Here is a 19441-nt window from a genome sequence, read left to right as displayed (position 1 = left end):
CGAAACCAAATATGGCGCACTACAAGTTTTTTGGGTAAAACTTACATAGAAGTCCCTTTATTACGCTAGCTGTTAAATCCTTATTTTGGTATAATACTCTAACTTTAGCCCTCCAATTTTTACACTTTTATTTGATTTGGTCTCTATTCTTTTATTTTAAATAAATTGGTCTTTATCTTTCGCACTATTTTGTTTTATATAATATATTAATAATTAATTAAAATTAAAAATCATAATTTCCAATAATTATTAAAAGAAAAACTCTTTAAATTAAGAAGAAAATGTGAAATAAGAGACGAAAATGATATGCACAAATTGGCTTGACCCATGGATATTGCCATAGTATAAATATTTTCACTACTAGACAAAAAAGAGGTGTTATATCTATTATCTAGTTTTAAATCGGTTACCTGAATATGAAAATGTGATGACGTTATCTACTTTAAAAAATAGGTGAATTAATTTTTATACATTAAATTAAAGAGTAAATTAATCCTTCATGTTAAAAATTTTAAGGTAAACTACACAAATAGTTACTGAACTATGCATATATTTTTGTTTTGATCATCTAACTTTAAAATTTTTCAATTTAAGCATTAACGTTTGAACTCATTATTGTTTTTATCACATGCTGTAAATTGATAATAAAAAAGATTTTTTAATTGGTATAATGATACATTTAGTACTCTATACTTACATATTCTATCAATTTATCCTAATTCTAAATAATTTAATAAATTTAACCCTTCACATTTACAAATTCTATCAATTTGATCCTCAAACTTCCTAACCAAAGTTTTTATATTTTAAAACAAAGTCATTCCACATCTATAAAATCACAAAACCCGAAAAGATTATATATATAATAAATAAATAAATAAATAAACCTTCTCTCCACTAAGTACTAACAAGTCGTTTTCCAAGTCAATTCTTGATACCAATAAGTTTATATTAAATTCTTTTCTTTTCTTTTTTTTTTACATTAGTTTTCTTCTAAAGATAATATTTTATAACCCTTTAACCAATAAAATTTTGGCTAAAGAAAATAGAAAAACCGTTAAAAAAGCCACTTTAGATTTACTATTATTGTTAACAGTATTATATTTCCTTTAAGATATATAGAAATAATCCTCGAAGTTGGTTTTTGAAATTGAAAATTAAATCTAGAGTTAAAAAATATAACTTTGAAAAATCTAATTGCTCAATCAATAATTGCATAAAAAAATTTATGAACATTTAATATTTCATAAGAAAAAAATGTGAAAGAATTAATTAAATTTCTTTTTATTATATTGATAATAATTTTTTTTAATGTTATAAACTGATTATGAGATTATTATGTGTTCTATTTATTTTTAATTTTTAAATCTAAAATAAGCAACATGTATCACTAATAGTAATATGATTTAGTGTCAAATCATATACCAAATTAATTTAAAACTAAAATTATGCTAGTCAAAGTCAAAACTTATTTTTCAAAAGTATTTAACTATTTATATAAATTTATTATATATTATATTTTTAATATTTGTATTTTCTATTATTTTTAATGGTGTTTAGTTAATTTCTAACACCAACTTCTTAAAAATATAAACAAAAAGGGATATGTATCGATTTAGATAATTTCAACCATAGATAAAACAATTAATAGATGTGGAATGCCTCTATTTTAAAAGCTAAAAATTTTAGTTAAGAAGTTTGAGGATCAAATTGATAAAATTTGTAAATATGAAGGGTTAAATTTATTGAAATATTTAGAATTAAGATCAAATTGATAAAAATATATAATATTGATGAGGACTAAATGTGTTATTATACCAGTTAAAAAAACTTTTCGTTATCAATTTAATGGCAAGTAACCAAAATAGGAACAGGTTCAAACATTAGTGCCTAAATTGATTTTTTTTTTAAAGTTGGGTGACCAGAACTGTAATACCCCCTACCCGTATCCATTGCCAAAATAGGGTACGAGGTATTACCGGAGTTTATGATTTTTTTTTTATATTCAATATAGCCCCTTTATAAATATCTAACCTTCTCTGCAATATTAAATCGAGACCAATCCACTTCAACCAAACCAATTCAACATATTTTCAAGATAAATTCATGCATATTTATAAGATAACGTCATCACATACCCAAAACCAGGTTTGTTAACCATACTAATGGCTAACTTTATATTCATTTCACGTTAACATTTACTTTATTAGCTTATACATGCCATTGATTTCCAAAATAAAGTTTCTTTATATACCAAAATCCTAAGGTTGATAGTGTAATGTATCTCCGACCAAATCCGACCTTCGAGCTCTTAACACTACAAAACAGGGGAAAATGAAACAAGGTAAGCACTTTGTGCTTAGTAAGCTCATTAGAGCTGATCATGGGCTGGACAGCCCGGCCCGGCCCGAAGGCCCACCCGAAAAATGGGAGGGTTTGGGTAAAAATATAGGCCCGAAAAATGGGCTTGGGCAAAAAAACGAGGCCCGTTTAGAAAACGGGCTGGGCCTCGGGTAAGAGTTTTTTGGCCCGGGCCCAGCCCGAATTATATATTAATATATATATTTATTTTATTTTTAATTATTTTAAATTTTTAATATAACCATTTTTTATTATATTATTAATTTGTGTATTGTTTTAAGAATTGTTTTAGTATTATTTTTATTTGTTTTAATATTTGTTTTTATGTTTTTAAATATATTTGATTTATTATATTTTTAAATTTTTTTATTTAATGAAATAAAAAAAATTAATATGGGCGACAGGCCTAAAAATTTGTATGGGCCCTGCCCGAACCCGGCCTGGCCCGGTCCATGATCACCTCTAAAGCTCAAGTAACAAGAATTATACTTACCTAATATTTTCAATACAATACAATAAACATTCATATATCCATTCAATGCATTATTACCCTAACATGCACAAACTCAACATTCAAGTTAGTAAAATGATTTCCATGTACCCATAATATATACCATGATTGATGAGCTCATCAATATCATAATTTCCATTTCCTTGTTATTTTTTCCATATTTATCCCTTTGAATTTCTCGGAATTTCGATGGATTTTTCAGAGGTACACTTTTAGTGTACATTTCCGGGTCTGTCAATTCATACACACATTTCCATTTCGGAGAGCACACTCCCGCGAACCTCATCCTTACAACGGGATTACCAGTCCAGGATAAATCCCCTGCAATATAAACTCATAGAGTATTGTCGGGATTACCAGTCCAGGCTAAATCCCCTGCAACGACAATTACTCTAATGAGCTTGGATCTGAATTACAAGTCCAGGCTAAATTCAGACCCTAATTCGGATTACCCGTCCGGTCTAAATCCATTTTACACATATTCTTCGGGAGGGCTATATCAAGATAGGATCACCCGTCCGGGCTAGATCCTTTTTACCGTCAATTCCTTTTCAGAGATCCATCGAATTTTCCTTTCATTCAACCGGGATTTCTTCCCATTTTATCAAATATATCAATGTTTCATTAATTTTCATACAATGAACATTCAAATCATATTCACATCAATAACATACAATCTCAAGCATTTAAGAATATAATTCAAGTTACACGAACTTACCTTGATACTTGTTTGTAAACAAAAAAAATCTACTAATCCTGAACTTTTTCCTTTCCTCGATCTAGCTTCGTATTTGAATCTTCTGGATTTGGTGGCAAATTATGGAATACCAGCTTAGAGAACCCTCCTATGGCATTTTTAGCTGCTGGAATTGAAAAGAAATGAAGAGAAATCTAGATATTTCCTATTTAGTCCTAGTTTTATTTAGTTAATTTTGCAATATTTCAATTTTGCCCTTAATTTATCAATTTTCCTGCTGATTTCATGCCCTTGCCGTCCAGCCCAAATAAATTTTGGGTCTAATTGCCTTTTAAATCCTCTCTCATTAGACACTTAAGCTATTTAATCATCTCATCCACTTTTACACATTTTACAATTTAGTCCTTTTTATTTAATTAACTATCCAAACATTAAAATTTCCAAAAAAAATTTTAATACCACATTACTAACATTTCATAAATATTTATAAAATTATTTTCGACTCGATTTTACGAGATAGAGGTCCCGATACGTTATTTTACCCAATTTCTTTAATAATTTCTTTTTCTAACTAACCACTAAATCGGTAAAATTTTTCTATCAATATTTTCATACGATTTTCCTATCATATCAATTTTCATGCAAAAATATTGAAATAAATTTCTCTTTAAATCGGATTTGTGGTTACGAAACCACTATTCTGATAATCTTGAATTTAGGCCATTACAAGAACAGGAACACGAGCATAGTTGGGTGACCATTTGTATAGTTTACCCAAAATTTTATCTATATATATTGTTAAAAATTGGCGTGGTTTTTTAAATAATAGATAGTGACAAGAGACGTGCCACGTGTACCTCATGTTGATGTACAGGGACAAATTTTTAACAGCAGAAATGGATGAAATTTTTAATAAAAGGACCAAATTGTTCTTTGATCTAACGTACAATAACTAATTTACTCATTTTTTGAGTAGAAGGGATAAAATGCAATCTGACTCATAGTACAAGACCTTCGTAGTACTTTACCTTGGTTTGTCTATTGCATTAGAGATCAAATCCTAGGGAAGTTTTATTTTTTTCAATTTAAAGAAAATTTAAAATTTAGATGATTATCCTATACACTGTCAATGGAGTAAAAAACTCCACAAGCAAGTGTACGTAATATCATTTACTTTTAAGGTATAATAAAATAATAAGTAATTAATTTAAAGAAATATCTACCATCATTTTAGATTCACTTGTCGAGTTTTTTTATAACATTAGTAGTAAATAAAATAATTACCCTCAAAATTTTACCTTTTTTTATGTTATTATTAATTTTTAAACACATTCTAAAGGAATATGTAGTTTTATAAAATCTATAAAAATGTCATTGAGACGCAATGATTAATAAGGTAAAAGAAATTAGTTGGTACATTGTCAGTGCAATTTTTAAACTTTACAAGTAGAATTAGGTATTAACAAGTGTCTTATAGGGTATAAAAAATATTTTTAAAAAATGACAAATTATAGTTTTTTAAAGTTAATGTGGAATAAAAAGTATATATATTACCTATATATTAAATATTAAGCCATAAAGTAATACTTTAAAAAACAGTGTATTAATTTATATTTTTTAAAATAGTTTATTGATTTATTAATATATTCGGTTATAATTTCTATAAATATATTTTTCATTATTATCTTTTTTTCTTGTTTTTATCATGTTTGAAAATGGCACTGTCATTACTGGAGAATGACCCTATAATCTCTCATTTTATGTTACTTTTTTTCATAAATTTTGGAATTCGAATTTTTATTTGTGATTTTTCTTTTAATTTAGATTTTTTTTAAATTTTTAAAAATTTAAATTATCTAATACAGTGACATATAAAATAGTATCATGTAAAATTGTTCCAACTTCCAAATTAGAGAATATGTGTGAAATTGAATAAAAGTGTAAATATTAAATGGGAATAAATTATATTAGAATCATCCTAAAAATTTATAATTTTTAGCCACTAATAAAATAGTGTCACGTTATTAAAATTTAAAGATAACAAATTATTATTATACACTCATCTGTATCTAATATCTTCTCCAACTTAATTTATTTTTAAGTAAATTACTTAAAATAATTCATTTTTTAAATTATAAACAAACATCTTTACTTCTTTAAAAAATTTTAATCATTTTGTTTTTCCCCCATAAATTAATATTTTTTTTCGTGCAACCAGTTTTAAAAAAATAGTATTTTTTGTGCAGTTTTTTTTTCATATTATTGATATATAATTGTGGTAATTATTTTACCATAAACCTCGAACCTAGAATCTTGAATTCAAATCCTGAACCCTAAACTCCTTTGGTTCAGGGTTTGGATTCGAGATTTAAGGTTCAGGGTTAAAGTTCAGATTTTGATTTTGATTTTGGAGTTCAATGTTTAGGTTCAGGGTTCAATGTTCAAGAGTTTGGTGTTATTGATGTGAGCTTGTAATCGATTTAGAATTACAAGTCACTTGAGTGCCCGACCGTTTCCAAATAGATACTTGTTGCTAAGAAAATAAAAATAAGAATCTTGAAAACAAAGGTTTGTACAAGAAAAGAACCAACGCTAAAGAACGCAACCCGTTTTCTATATGGCAAACAATTGAAACAAGAATTAGAATCGAAAAAACCTTGACCCGCTGTTTATGAAAAAAAAATAAGAACTGAAGGTATAAGAAATGAAGAAGAACGCCACAAAGCAAAGAGCCTTGATAAGTTCAGATTGTGTGTTCCAAAGAACTCAAGAGAAAAATTCTCACAATATGTAAATTCATTCGTCATAGTCTAACCGAAACAATGTCCTCTTACAAACTATTTATAAGCACTATTATGACTACTCGAATGCCTATGTGAGACCTTTCATCTTCAGCAATTAACTAAGGTTATTATAAGCTTTAATTTTGTTTGTAACTCATGTAGGAAAGTCAATGGTCATGTCTCTTCATTTGATTCTGGTGTAGATGAAAAGGCATGACTCTATTCTTTAATGAAGACTAAATGTGTTCTTAATGTGTTTAGTTGATATCCCTTCAGCTCCCTTGAAACCGAATCATAAAGCTTGTGTAATATCCTTTTATAATAGCGTCATAGTGAATGATAAAGACTCCAAAAACTGATCAAACTTGAAGAGTCTCCTTTTTATCCATTAACAACCTCCTTAATGTTCTTTTTAAAAGCTTTGAAACTACCCGATTTGAAGAGTCTTTAGTCATTTGAAAAATCACCATTTAAACAACCACCATAATAAACTTTGAATGCTTCATATCCATCAAAAACATTTCCTTTATGCACCAGCAATTAAGTGACCAAAATGCACACTCTTTTATGCCAAAACTGAATAACCATTTGAATGTCACATCATTTGATTTTTCTTGGCAAACGAACAGCCCTATTGTAGCTTTAAAATATGTGACTAGCCTTTTAAACTTTCCTTCAACAAACAATTTGAATACACAATTAATTTATTTAAGAAACATTAAACATTGCAAACTTTTCACGTTCTTATTCGACTTGTCTATTAACTAGAGACACACATATTTATTTATGAAAATAAACACACTATAACTTATGCAGTAAAAGTAACAACCAAATTAAATAACACACTTATATAAACTAACCCAAACAACTAAGATGCTTAAATGCATGATTTAATTAAGATGTAAACTAAATGTTCAAATGAGTTACTAATGCATGACTTCATTGAAAGATGCAAACTTTAACTAACATAGGAGTTACATAATGCATGACATAATTTATTATCCAATCTTAACTAACATGAGGGTTACATAATGCATGCTTAACTAACATGAAAGATACATAATGCACGACTTTATTAAATGCAAAACACACATAATGCAAATCAAATTAAAATATGCAAACTTATTAATTTAAAAAGTCCTTAAAAACATTGGCCCAATAATCAATCAAGCTTGTGAGATGTTTCATTTTGCACTTGGGCCCCTCGTGCTTGGGCCAATCCCGATGTCGTCGAATTACATCATAACATGATGTGGTTGTGCTCACATCAGGTATGGGTTACAAATTTGGGGTTCAGAGTTTGGGTTCATGATTATAGGTTTGGTGTTTGAGATTAAGGTTTGGGGTTTGAGATTTAGGATAAAAAAGTACCAAATTTTTGTGTTAATGACATGTAAAAATTGTTGAAATGTTATTAAATAATTGGAAAGAGATCGTGAATGATGTGGTGGGAAGAGTCTCTAAAATAATTTCTCTATAGATGAGTGTATAATAACAATTTTATATCTATAAAATTCGATGATGTGGTAAAATTTTATTAGTGCCTACATCCTTAGTTTTTAGGATCATCCTAATTTAAGTTATTCCCAATTATATTAAAATTATTGTTTTTAGGCACCAATAAAATAATACCACGTCATTAAACTTTAAAGATAATAAAGTATTATTATACACTCATCTATATCTAATATCTTCTCCAACTTAATTTAACTTTAATTAAATCACTTAAAATAATTAATTTTTAAACAAACATTTTTTTCTTCTTTTACAAATTTTAATCATTTTATTTTTTCCTCATAAGTTAATATCTTTTTTTATTTTTGTGCAACCAATTTTAAAAAAAATAATATTTTTTGTGTAATTTTTCATGACATTGATACATAATTGTGGTAATTATTTTACCATAAACCCCGAACCTAGAACCATGAACTCCAATCTTGAACTCCGAACCTTGTGGTTCAAGGTTTGGGTTCAAAATTTAAGATTTAAGGTTCGAGTTTGGAGTTCAAAGTTCAAGTTTAGGGTTCAACGGTTTAGGATTATGGGTTACGAGTTTGAGGTTCAGAGTTTGGGTTCATGGTTACGAGTTTGGTATTTGATATTTGAGTTTTTGGGTTCATGGTTACGAGTTTGGTATTTGATATTTGAGTTTAGGATTTAGAGTTCAGAGTAAAAAAACCAAAATTATGTGTCAATCACATGGAAAAAAATTGTTGAAATGTTATTAAATAATTGGAAAGAGACTATGAATAATATGATTGGAAGAGTCCATAAAATAATTTATTTATGAATAAATGTATAATAATAATTTTAATGTCTTTAAAATTCAATGATATGATAAAAATCTTTTAGTGCTTAAAAACTTTAATTTTTATAATGTAATTTATTCCCTTAAAAAAGATACTAATTCTATTGTATTTAATATTCCCATCGCACCATTTAATTCCCATTACTCTTTCCACTAATAAATACAAATCATTTACCCCAACAGTTAAAAGAAAAATCCCAAAGCATTGTGTTGGGTCACAACCAGTAGCCTTAACCTTGTCTGTTGTATTTAACTTTCCCCCGCTGATTCAGTACATAAACCTTTTCTCAAAGAAAAAAAAAACTCGATTCCATGGCTAAAAAAACTGTAAAAAAAACTCCATTTAGAAGAAATTCCAAGTCAAACTCAAAAAAAAATTCCTATTTTTAATATCAAGCCTATTGCTACAAAACCCATGGAAGAAGGTTAAAAAACCTAACCCATTACATAAAGCCCCAACAAAACCTAAAATACAAAATAAAATAAAACCTAACCAAAAGTTAAACCAACGTTCTTCATTTATTGAGTTCAAAGTGGTTCATTCACACTCAACCCATTTCATTTCTTCAACGTCGTCCCTAGAACCATTCATCACCATTTTTGTCATTTCTTCCTCCTTATTCCAATCCAAGGCTTTTCTATGGTTAGATGTTTAGATATTAAGGGGGTTTGCATCCCACCTATAAAAAAAGAATATTTCACAAAAAAAAAAAGCTAAATATTTGCTAGCGCTGAGTCAAGCCCATATACATATAAAATTTATCAGCCGGGCTTAAGTAGAAAATTAAACATAGATCGCACTTTAGCAAAGAAAATGAATACATAAATACTTTATATAACCTAGATTAGAGTTATCCTACATTAGAGTCAAGTTCAGGTTAGACCCTAATAAAAATTTACTCCTAATTAATGGGTTTGGGTCTATGGCTTAATTTTTAACTCAAGTCCATCCCGGATAAAAATGTTAAAATTTGAGTTCGATCCGGCTCACTAATATTAAATTTTTTTATATAGATCAAAAACACTAGAAACATTAAATTAAATGTTTCTCAATAAATTGAAAATAAATTAAAAAAATTCTTTATACTTATATAACACTAATATAGGTGAAATTTAGTAAGTAAATGTGTCAAAAAATGTAACAAAATTAACAATAAAATAAAAGTTATACAATTTTCAAACAATAACAATATAATAGTGAAATGACAACAAAACAATCGAAAAACAGTGAAAAACAATATTTTTTTTTTGCAAATTTGAGTCAGGCATTGGCCAAAAAAATTACTCGACACTTGACCTATTTTCTAAACATGCCTTTTTTTTTACTTAAATTCATTTTTTCAAATTTATAATTTTACCTAAACTCTTTCACTTTTGGAATGAACTTTTAGACTAAATCACAATCTACAAGACTAATGCTTACCCACAAATAAATCTAATTATTTATGGTGTGATGTGATTATTTTCGAGACTAGAAGAGCAACACGATTTTAAATTTCAGCATTATCAAATGCAAAAGTGGAAGACGGATAGTTGGATAGGAGTAGCTCTATTTGTAAATTTTTTTTTCTAAAGAAATTGCGTTATAAAATAAATATCCATAAAACATCTTTTATAAAAAATATAATGCTAATTTTTAGTTAGAGAATAAAATTTAGGCCGTTAATTGAGTTTTAAAACTCCACTAAATATAATTTTAAAAAATGATATATATTTGGTTTAGGATGTAGTAATTTATAATTACATATAAAAGCAGAATTTATAAATTTACTCTAGATATAATGCCTTGAGCTTTTGACACTTGTCCTTTTTTTTTATGGCCTGTGGACGATGAGAAAGGAGGAAAAAGAAATTATGTGTCATTTTTAAGATTAAAATACATTATACGTCTTTGTATTTTTTATAATTTAAAATTTATTTTTGTACTTCTATTTGTATTGTATTTGTTTTATTTTATCTTATGTTGTTTTTAAATCATGCATTAATTATTTAATTATGTGCTTAATTTATTATCACGATTCAATTTAAAGAAAAAAAAGTATGTGTTTGTGTTCTTAATCTATAATGATTTATTTTTAATTAGTTAAATAATTTATTTTAGTAATTGAAATTTAGAAAAAAAATATTTTATCACTTAATTATTTTAATTTAATGTTAAAATTTTTATTTAAATAGATTGCCCCACTCATTTAACATTAGAACATGTACTAAAATCAATATTTTGTAAGTATAAGTACCAAACTGAAATTTTTATTAAAGTTTAAAGCTATTCATTCCATTATCCCTAACAAATAACACAAAGATATATTACTCGTTTTCTTTGTAGGTATGGTACTTAGGGCTTATTTAGTATTGCTATGGAGAAGCACTTTTGAGAGAAAAGTTATGCTAAACAAATAATTTTTTTTGTGAGATTTTTGGCTCTTCAAAAATATTTTTGACCTTTTAAAAACATTTTTGGCCAAAGAAAGAAGTAAAAATTTTTAGCTTTTCAATTTTGAGTGCTTAAATTATTTTTCCATCCCTCGTTCAATAGTACTTGCCATTCTTTTTTTTTCCTCTGGTTCTCCATTCTTTCGTTTTCTTTGTTTCTTTCATTTTCTAAAAATTATCTGTGAGGACTTGCCCTTCTTCTTCAAGATATACTTTCTTTTTCCTTTTCTATGATCTTCTTAAGATCTACTTTTTTTTTAGAAATTTCGATGCTGAAGAGGGTTTTTGCTGCTCTCTCTCTCTCTTTACTCCCCTAATCCCATATTATCATTTCAACTCTCATTTTTTTCTCATTTTAGGTTAAGCTCTTTTTTCCTGCCTTCTTTTTCTTTTTTGATTTTCTTGGGTTTTCTATCTGGTTGTTGAGAAATATCTCAATGGCATTGATTCTGTTGCTAGATTGTATCTATATAAAATAGAAAAAGAATACCAAAAGCTCCATTGCACGTGCATCTCATTCGAGGAATTCTGATTTTCCTTCTGTTTTCTTACTGTTTCTCTGGAACCAAACAGTTCAAAAGGTTTGTTATTCTTTTCAATTGACTGAAAAGTAGATCATTTTAAAGGTAAGTGTCGGTTATTTTGGTATAATAATTTATGGGTTTGTTATTTTAAGATTACATGCACATCTGATTTTTTTTTATAACAGATTTGCTTGTCTATAACACATCTGATAATTATTTTCTTGATTTTGTTTCATTATTAAGCTGGCCGAATGTGTGATTAAGGCTACTTAAAAGTTAGTTAAAATGATGTCTGGAAATAAATTAATTTGGTTTCCTTAGATGGTATTTATGATGCCTGTATGCTGCTGTTAATAGAGGATTAATGGCAGTAGTAGAATGTTTGTTTAAGGCTACTTAAAAGTTAATTAAAATGATGTCTGAAAAGTATTAATTTGGTTGTTTTAAATGTTGTAAATTTATGGTGTTGGAAGCTTTCTTAAGACTGGAAGTAATGGTGTCCGAATGGTTTTTTTTTTTAAAATATCATTTGGATCTTTTATTCATAAAAGCAAAACCCAAAATCAAACCCAAATCAAGCAAAAACACAAGAGCAAACATTAACAGTCGGTCAACCTAGAAACAAGTCCAAAAACCAAATAGAAAGAAAACAAAAACAAAATTAAAACAACCCAAGCACAAAGATCCAGCTCGCAGAAGGGGACACTCTAGAGACATCGTCAACCAGTGGACCAGTGGTTATCCATTAAAAATCCCTCTCCTCAAAAGCAACAAAGCACCTAGGAAGCCACATAGACTTCATCATTACTCTTCATTAATTTTCAACAGCAACTATCACTTCCCATAGAAAATATCTTTGAAAAACAAAACACCACCTAACTCTTCAAACCCTTTTCCAAAACTTTCCTTCAGCAATCCAGATGGTTCATTTCCTCATGGAAACCATCCAACTTCAATCGGCGACCACCGCTTCCTCCGCACCAGAAGTAACCATATTCAACTTATAACTTGTCTCCCTCTTTTGGAGTCCCTCTTTAGCTATGAGATGAGCAACCTTGTTAGATTCTCTATGAATAAACCAAAAAACGCGGAACTCAAAACTTAAACTCAGTTCCTTTGAATCTTTTATAAAAACTTCAATTTCTGATTTATCTTCTTTCTACTCTTGTAGTTTCCGGATCACCGAACAGGAGTCACCTTCAATCTCAACCTCCCTCAACCCGAGATATAACCCAAGATTAAGCGCCTAAAAACACGCCATCGCTTCTGCTGCAAAAATAGATGGTATATTCACATGCATAACTGTTTTTGAACAAATCACCTCTGCTTTTTCGTTTCGTATTACTAACTCAGAGCATGACTCATTTCTTTTCTTGTTGAACGTCGCATCAAAATTGATTTTTAACCTCAGACCATTCAGAGCTACCCATCTACCTATATGAAACTGTCTCACTGGTAAGTTCGTATTCAACCCATCTTGTTCTTTTAGGTAGTTACTCATAAAATCTGCAATTTGAGAACCCAATTTTATTTCTGCTTCATGAATAAATCTGTTTCTTGATGTCCAAATTGTCCACAAAGCACATGCTATCATCCTGCACTTGGCCAGAGAGTTTGACTCAAAAATGTTTTTAAACCATTCTTTGAAATTTGTATTTTCCTCTGTAATAGGCCAGGTAACCTAACTTCTCCCATGTCACTTTTGCTATAAGACACTTCTTGAACAAATGCTCTCTCATTTCCACTCCATTCTGACACCTTCGACAAGTTGCGGATCCCAGCAGTCTTCTAAAATGTAGATTACAGAAAGTAGGCAAATAGTTACAAGATAACCTCTAGTTTGTAATTTTTATTTTTGAGGGTAGATCTAAGATCCACAATCTTTTGTAAAATTGTTTGTAGTTAGATTGTATTTGATTCTGTCCATCATGTAAAAGAAATTTGTGCCCGTTACGAACCGTATACTCCCTCGTCGGCTCACCGCACTAGGTCCTCATGCGAATTCATAGACAAATGAATACATAAGATCCTCTCTGCAATCTTCTCCAAAAAGGTATTGTAAATCAATTTGGTTTTCCATTTTCTTTTATTGGCATACAATTAAATCTGCAACTGTTGATATACTCGAATTAGCATTCAAGTTCTGAACTCTGAAATCATCTCTTCTAGGCCATACATCCCCCCATATAGAGATATTCTTCGCATCACCAATTCTCCAGCCCAAACATTTCAGAAGGAGCCATTTTGCAGTCCATAAACTCTACCAGGTAAGAGAAGGTAAATTTCCTAACCTGGAGTTTAGAAAATCTGAATCCTTAAAATATTTAGCCCTCAAAGTATGCACTAGTAATGAATTAGGATTACGTAACAAACGCCAACCCTGTTTGGCCAGTAATGCAATATTAAAAAAATTCAAATTACGAAACCCCATGCCACCCTCTTCCTTAAGCACACATAATGACTCCCAGTCACACTAGTGCATTCCTCTCTTCCCTTGATTTTTTTCACCAAAAGGCCCCTATTATATTTTCCATCTCCACACAAAAAGTTTTTGGCAAAAGAAAGCAAGACATCGCGTATGTAGGAATTGCTTGTAAAATGGCTTTGATAAATACCTCTTTGCCACCTTGTGAGATATGCCTTATACTCCAGCTATTAATCTTCTGCTTCAATCTGTCCTTCAAGGTTTGGAAAGCTATTTTCCTTCTTTGACCTGCCATATTCGATAACTCCAAATATTTATCTGGATCAGTCGAACAGCGAACATTAAGTACCTGGAAAGCCAAGTTCTAATCCTGATTATTCACATTCAAACTGAAAAAAATTGTGGGTTTTTTGAAGTTTACACATTGGCCGTAGTAAGATTCATATTCTCTTAGAGTATCTCTAATCACGTTATTCCCCCTATTCGAAACCTCTCCAAACATTATACAATCATCTGCAAACATGATTTGGGTTATTGATGGGGAAGATCTACATACCTTTGCTCCTAAGATTTTCCTTTCTTGGCTTATAAGTCTCATAAGTGTAGATAAACCCTCTCCACAAAACATAAATAAGTAAGGGCTTAAAGGATCCCCTTGACGCAGCCCTCTTGATGTTTTGAAATTAAGACCTTTTTCAACATTAAGTAAAATTGAATAATGGACCGAACTAATACAGTGAAGCATAAAATCAATAAATGGATTGACAAAGCCCAATTTTGACATCAAACCTTTAAGAAAAAGCCATTCCACTCGATCATAGGCCTTGCTCATATCTAGCTTTAGAGCCATAAATCCTTTTCGCCCTGATCTTTTGTTCTTGAAAGAGTGAAGTACCTCATACGCCAACAACACATTGTTAGTTATAAGCCTACCCGGCACAAAAGTACTTTGAGAGTCATCAATACAAACATCTAGTACCTTTTGTAAATGGTTAGCAACTGACTTGGCAATAATCTTATAGATAACCGTACAGAGGCTAATAGGACAGAATTTTCAAATTGAGGGGATTTGCAATTTTTGGAATTAAAACCGAGTTCTGTTGATTTCTTCCAAAGATTTGCCATTATTCAAAATATCCAAACAGAAATCACTAGTATCTTTACCAATAATATGTCAATACTTTTGGTAAAATACTATCGAAAAACCATATGGACCTGAAGCTTTTGTAGGTCCTATTCCTTTCAGCGCTTCAACAATTTCCTTCTCTGTGTAAGTAGCCATCAAACTTTGATTCACGCTGTTAGAAATGCAACACGGTACCCCCGATAAAATGTGATCCAAATTGCCAATTCCTCTAGAAGCGAAAAGGTCCAAGAAATATTCACGAGCAATATTCCCAGTTTTGATACAATCAGTAGCTAAAGAACCATCATTCCTTTGTAATCCTCGAATGCGATTAGTATGCCGTTTTTAAGAAGCAAACTTGTAAAAAAACGAAGTGTTTTTATCACCCATTTTCAACCAATTCACTCTGGCTCATTGCTCCCAATATCTTACTTCCTTATCCATCTTCATATTCAGGTGTAATTTGACATCAACAAGTTCAGCCAAAATTTCTTTCGATTGCTAAGAATAATTTAATTCCTCCAATATCCTTGTTAATATTTTAACATCTTGACCTCGTTTGTATTTAATCTTGCCTGCCCAACATTTTAAGCCATTAGCAAGAGTTAAAATACTTTTGAAAAAAACCCAAATTGCCCTCCTATAGCTTTCTTATCTCTTCCTCACAAGACTCATCCAAAACTCACCACACTTTAAAATGAAACCTTCTAGATTTTTTACCCCTTCCTCCAACCTTCGTCTCAATAAGTAATGGACAGTGATCCGAGAAAGAATGAGGAAGATGCCTCAATGAATAAGTTGGAAAGAGTTGAATCCATGCGTCAGTAGCAACACCTCTGTTAATTCTTTCTCTTATATTATTTTTCCAATATTTGGCCCCTCTCCCAAGTAAACAATGTCCTAGAATACCCAATGTCCTTCAAATGACAATCCTCCAAAGTTCTATGAAAAGCATACATTCTAGCCTCATCCTTTAAAATCCCTCACTGTTTCTTATTCGCAAAGAGAATATCATTAAAGTCCCCACCAACCAACCATGGTAGCGAATTATTTCTCCTTAATCGTCGAAGCAAATCCCACGTCATGGCTTTATCCCTTACATCCAGGGCCCTATAGAAACCCATAAATCTCCAGCGTGGATTACCTTTCTTTTCTTGAATTTCAACATCAATGTGATTTTTAGAGAAACTCTTCAAAGTAACTAAATGACCTCTATTCCACCCAATACTTAAACCTCTCATGTCCCATCCGCAGGGACATCAACACCATTAAAAAAACACACCGTCTCCTAACATTCTCCATTCAATTAACATTCAATTTTTTCTCCATAAAGAAGATAATTTGGGGATGATAAATTTTCAGCACATGCTGAAAATCTTTGTACTGCTCGCAGACTCCCCAATCCAGGAACATTCTAGCAAAAAGTTTTCATTTCTTCCGGAAGGCATACCCACTAGTAGTAGTCGATAATTGCTTAAGATTAACTGAATGCCCACCATTGATCTCCAATGAATCTCGAATAGTGGAAACATTAGAAATTAAAGAATCAAACCTGCTTTTTTTTACAGTCCTCATTAGCGATTAGATCCTCTTCTAACTTACAATCCTTTCTCGTCAAATCCAGCCCATTAGCAGGGCCCACATCAATCGAAACCTTTCTTATTTCCACCTATTCAAACTAGTCTCCATCTGTTGACTTTTACAAGGCTTCAAATCTTTCCCAAAAATGTGAAGTGATTCCTGCCTCTATACTAGAACATTTGTAAATTTGAAACCTTCCAAATTAATTCCAAGAATAGGGAGTTTAGAGATGTTTGAAAGAGTAAATTGGTTGTGTTAAATGTTGCAAAAATTATGGTGCCTGGAAGTTTTAATTTGGACGATCAATGCCATGTTTGCTGTTGAATATTTCTGTTACGTAGGACAAATTAAATAAGTTAATATTGATTAAAAATACTGATTTAAACGAGTGTAATGTTGTCCAAAGTAAAGACAAATTATATGTATTTTGCAAGTGAAATTTTGTAAAATAGTTGTTGCATGTTTGCTGTCCGAGGCAACCATTACATATATGTGAGTGTGAAATACAGTACAAAACTTGGATTCAATTTTTGTGATGTAGATTTATATATAAATTGCCAGCATTTTCAGGGCCATTTTGAATGTACTTTTGTGGAGTCATATTTGTATAATGATAGCCTTATTTAGATTTGATTTTATGGTAGATTGAAATACAACAAAAGTACTAGCATTTTTTTTAATAGAATCTTATTTGTGAAGTAGCAGTGGAAGAGGACTTGCCTTTCTTCTTCAAAGATACACCTTTTGATCTTTGTTCCTTCAAGGTATGTTTTTCTTTTCTTTTCTTTTCCTTTTCTACTTTCTCTTTGAGAGTTAAACGACTTTGGTCTCTATCTATGATTTGATTGTTAGCTTTACTAGCTGAAACAAATATGTTCTTATGCATAATAAATGACTACTTCGGTGGTTGAAGTTAATGGTTAAAAGGTCAAAGCAATGTGGGATAAGAGATTGACAAAAATATTCTGTGGTATTTGCATTAAAGAGATATTGAAAGGCAATAGACCTGATACTCATTTTACAAAAGATGGATGGCTAAAAATAATGACAAACTTTGAGAAAGAAACAACTAAGGCTTATTCACAAAGATAACTTAAAAATAGGCAACTTAAAAATAGGTGGGATGCCTTGGAAAAGAATGAAAGGCTTGGAAGAAACTTAAAGGTAAAGATACTAGTCTAGGGTGAAATTCTATAAAAAGAATCATTGATGCATCGAATGATTGGTTGGAAAGTAGGCTAAAGGTACATTAATAATTCTTAACATTTTTATTTTTTTTCTTCTTATTTATGAGGTTATTGATAATTTCTTATTAAGCTACCAATTTATATATAGGTTGTGCCTGAAGCTAAAAAATTTAGAACATCGAACATTGATCCTGAATATGAAGGGAAGTTGGACTAGATGTAATTGCAGCCGGTGATAAATCATGGTCACCTTCTGGTACATTTCGTAATGAATTTTTTGAGGATGTTGACAATGACATACCTGAATAGAATGAGGAAGAAAATGCAAGAAATGATGTTCACATTTTTAATGATGTTCTGATTGATGGAAACAGTCAGAAAAGAAAAACGTCTTAAATATCCACTTCACATTTTAAAACTGGAAGGAAGAAATCCTTAAAGCAAACTGGAAGGGTTGCATGGTTGTCTAGTCAAATTAAAAAATTATACAATGTAGTTGACAATATGAGTCAAACCACATGTAGTTTGACTCCTGCTATGAATCCATATGGTATTCCACAAGTAGTTAAAGTGCTTGATAACATGTTGGAGGGAGTTCTAGAAGCTAGTCCGCTATACTTTTTCTCACCAAAATTATTACCCAATAAGGACAAGCGAACTATGTTTTTATCAATTAATTCCAAGATTAGAGCTTTGTGGCTTAAGACAAAAATGGAGGAGAGTTGAAAATTTTCTAGTCTTGTAGGGTCTTGAGATAATCTACTATGGGGCTAAACAACAATGCTAAACTAGTTTTATCAATAGTTGTTTATGTTTGGTTTTTGGATATTGAATTTATGTTCTATTTATTTATATGTAATATAGTTTTATCAATAGTTCTTTATGTTTGATTTTGGATATAAAATTTGTTCACAGGTGATGAGTATGGTTGACAATTCTAACGGTGATAAAAGTGATGATGAAAGGGAAAAGAAAGAAATATTACAATGCATGGAATGTTTTAACCGATTATTTGTTGTTGCATATTATTCTGTACAATTATATTATGAGAAGTATATATTGAAGCAATCACGAATGAATTCAAAACAGTCAAGTGAGGCATGGATTCGAGAGATCCTTGACTGTAACACTTCTAACCCGTATCTATTGTCGGAACAGGGGTACAGAGCATTACTAGAGTTTACAAAACAATTAAACAGATATTTCATATAATATAACATTCATGTCAGAAACCAATCAAAATCAAACATATTATCCCTTATACGAGCCCTCGGGGCCCAAAATACGTATTAGAAACAAGTCAGCACTAAATCGGGTCTCATAGAATTTTTCAAGAAATATTAGAATTTTTCAAAGCTGCAGGGGTCACAAGGCCATATGGCCAGGCCGTGTGACTCACACAGTTAGGAGACACACCAGTGCCTCAGGCCGTGTGGGCATTCGAAATAGGGACACAAGGCCGTGTCTAGCCCATGTCTATACCCGTATAACTCTCTGACTTGGGT

The 19441-nt window shown here is 30.4% G+C and overlaps 1 long non-coding RNA gene across 8 annotated transcripts; it reads left to right on the top strand.

Annotated features, from left to right (window-relative positions):
- Window positions 1–10997: 10997 nt before the first annotated feature.
- Window positions 10998–19074, top strand: LOC107952067 (uncharacterized). Of its 8 annotated transcripts, none has more exons than XR_005907882.1 (7): window positions 11701–12901; window positions 13029–13072; window positions 13289–13670; window positions 13787–13894; window positions 17455–17513; window positions 18085–18192; window positions 18852–19074. It is a non-coding gene; the product is annotated as an uncharacterized lncRNA (long non-coding RNA). The 8 variants fall into 8 exon arrangements; XR_005907883.1 differs by having other exon boundaries at window positions 17452–17513; XR_001698740.2 differs by lacking the exon at window positions 18085–18192 and adding an exon at window positions 10998–11674 and having other exon boundaries at window positions 12789–12901; window positions 13787–17513.
- Window positions 19075–19441: the final 367 nt, after the last annotated feature.

Source organism: Gossypium hirsutum, chromosome A02 (assembly GCF_007990345.1).
Source record: "Gossypium hirsutum isolate 1008001.06 chromosome A02, Gossypium_hirsutum_v2.1, whole genome shotgun sequence".
In the NCBI taxonomy this organism is placed as follows: domain Eukaryota; kingdom Viridiplantae; phylum Streptophyta; class Magnoliopsida; order Malvales; family Malvaceae; genus Gossypium; species Gossypium hirsutum.
Note: the sequence above shows the minus strand (reverse complement) of the source record. Positions and strands in the feature narration are given on the sequence as shown.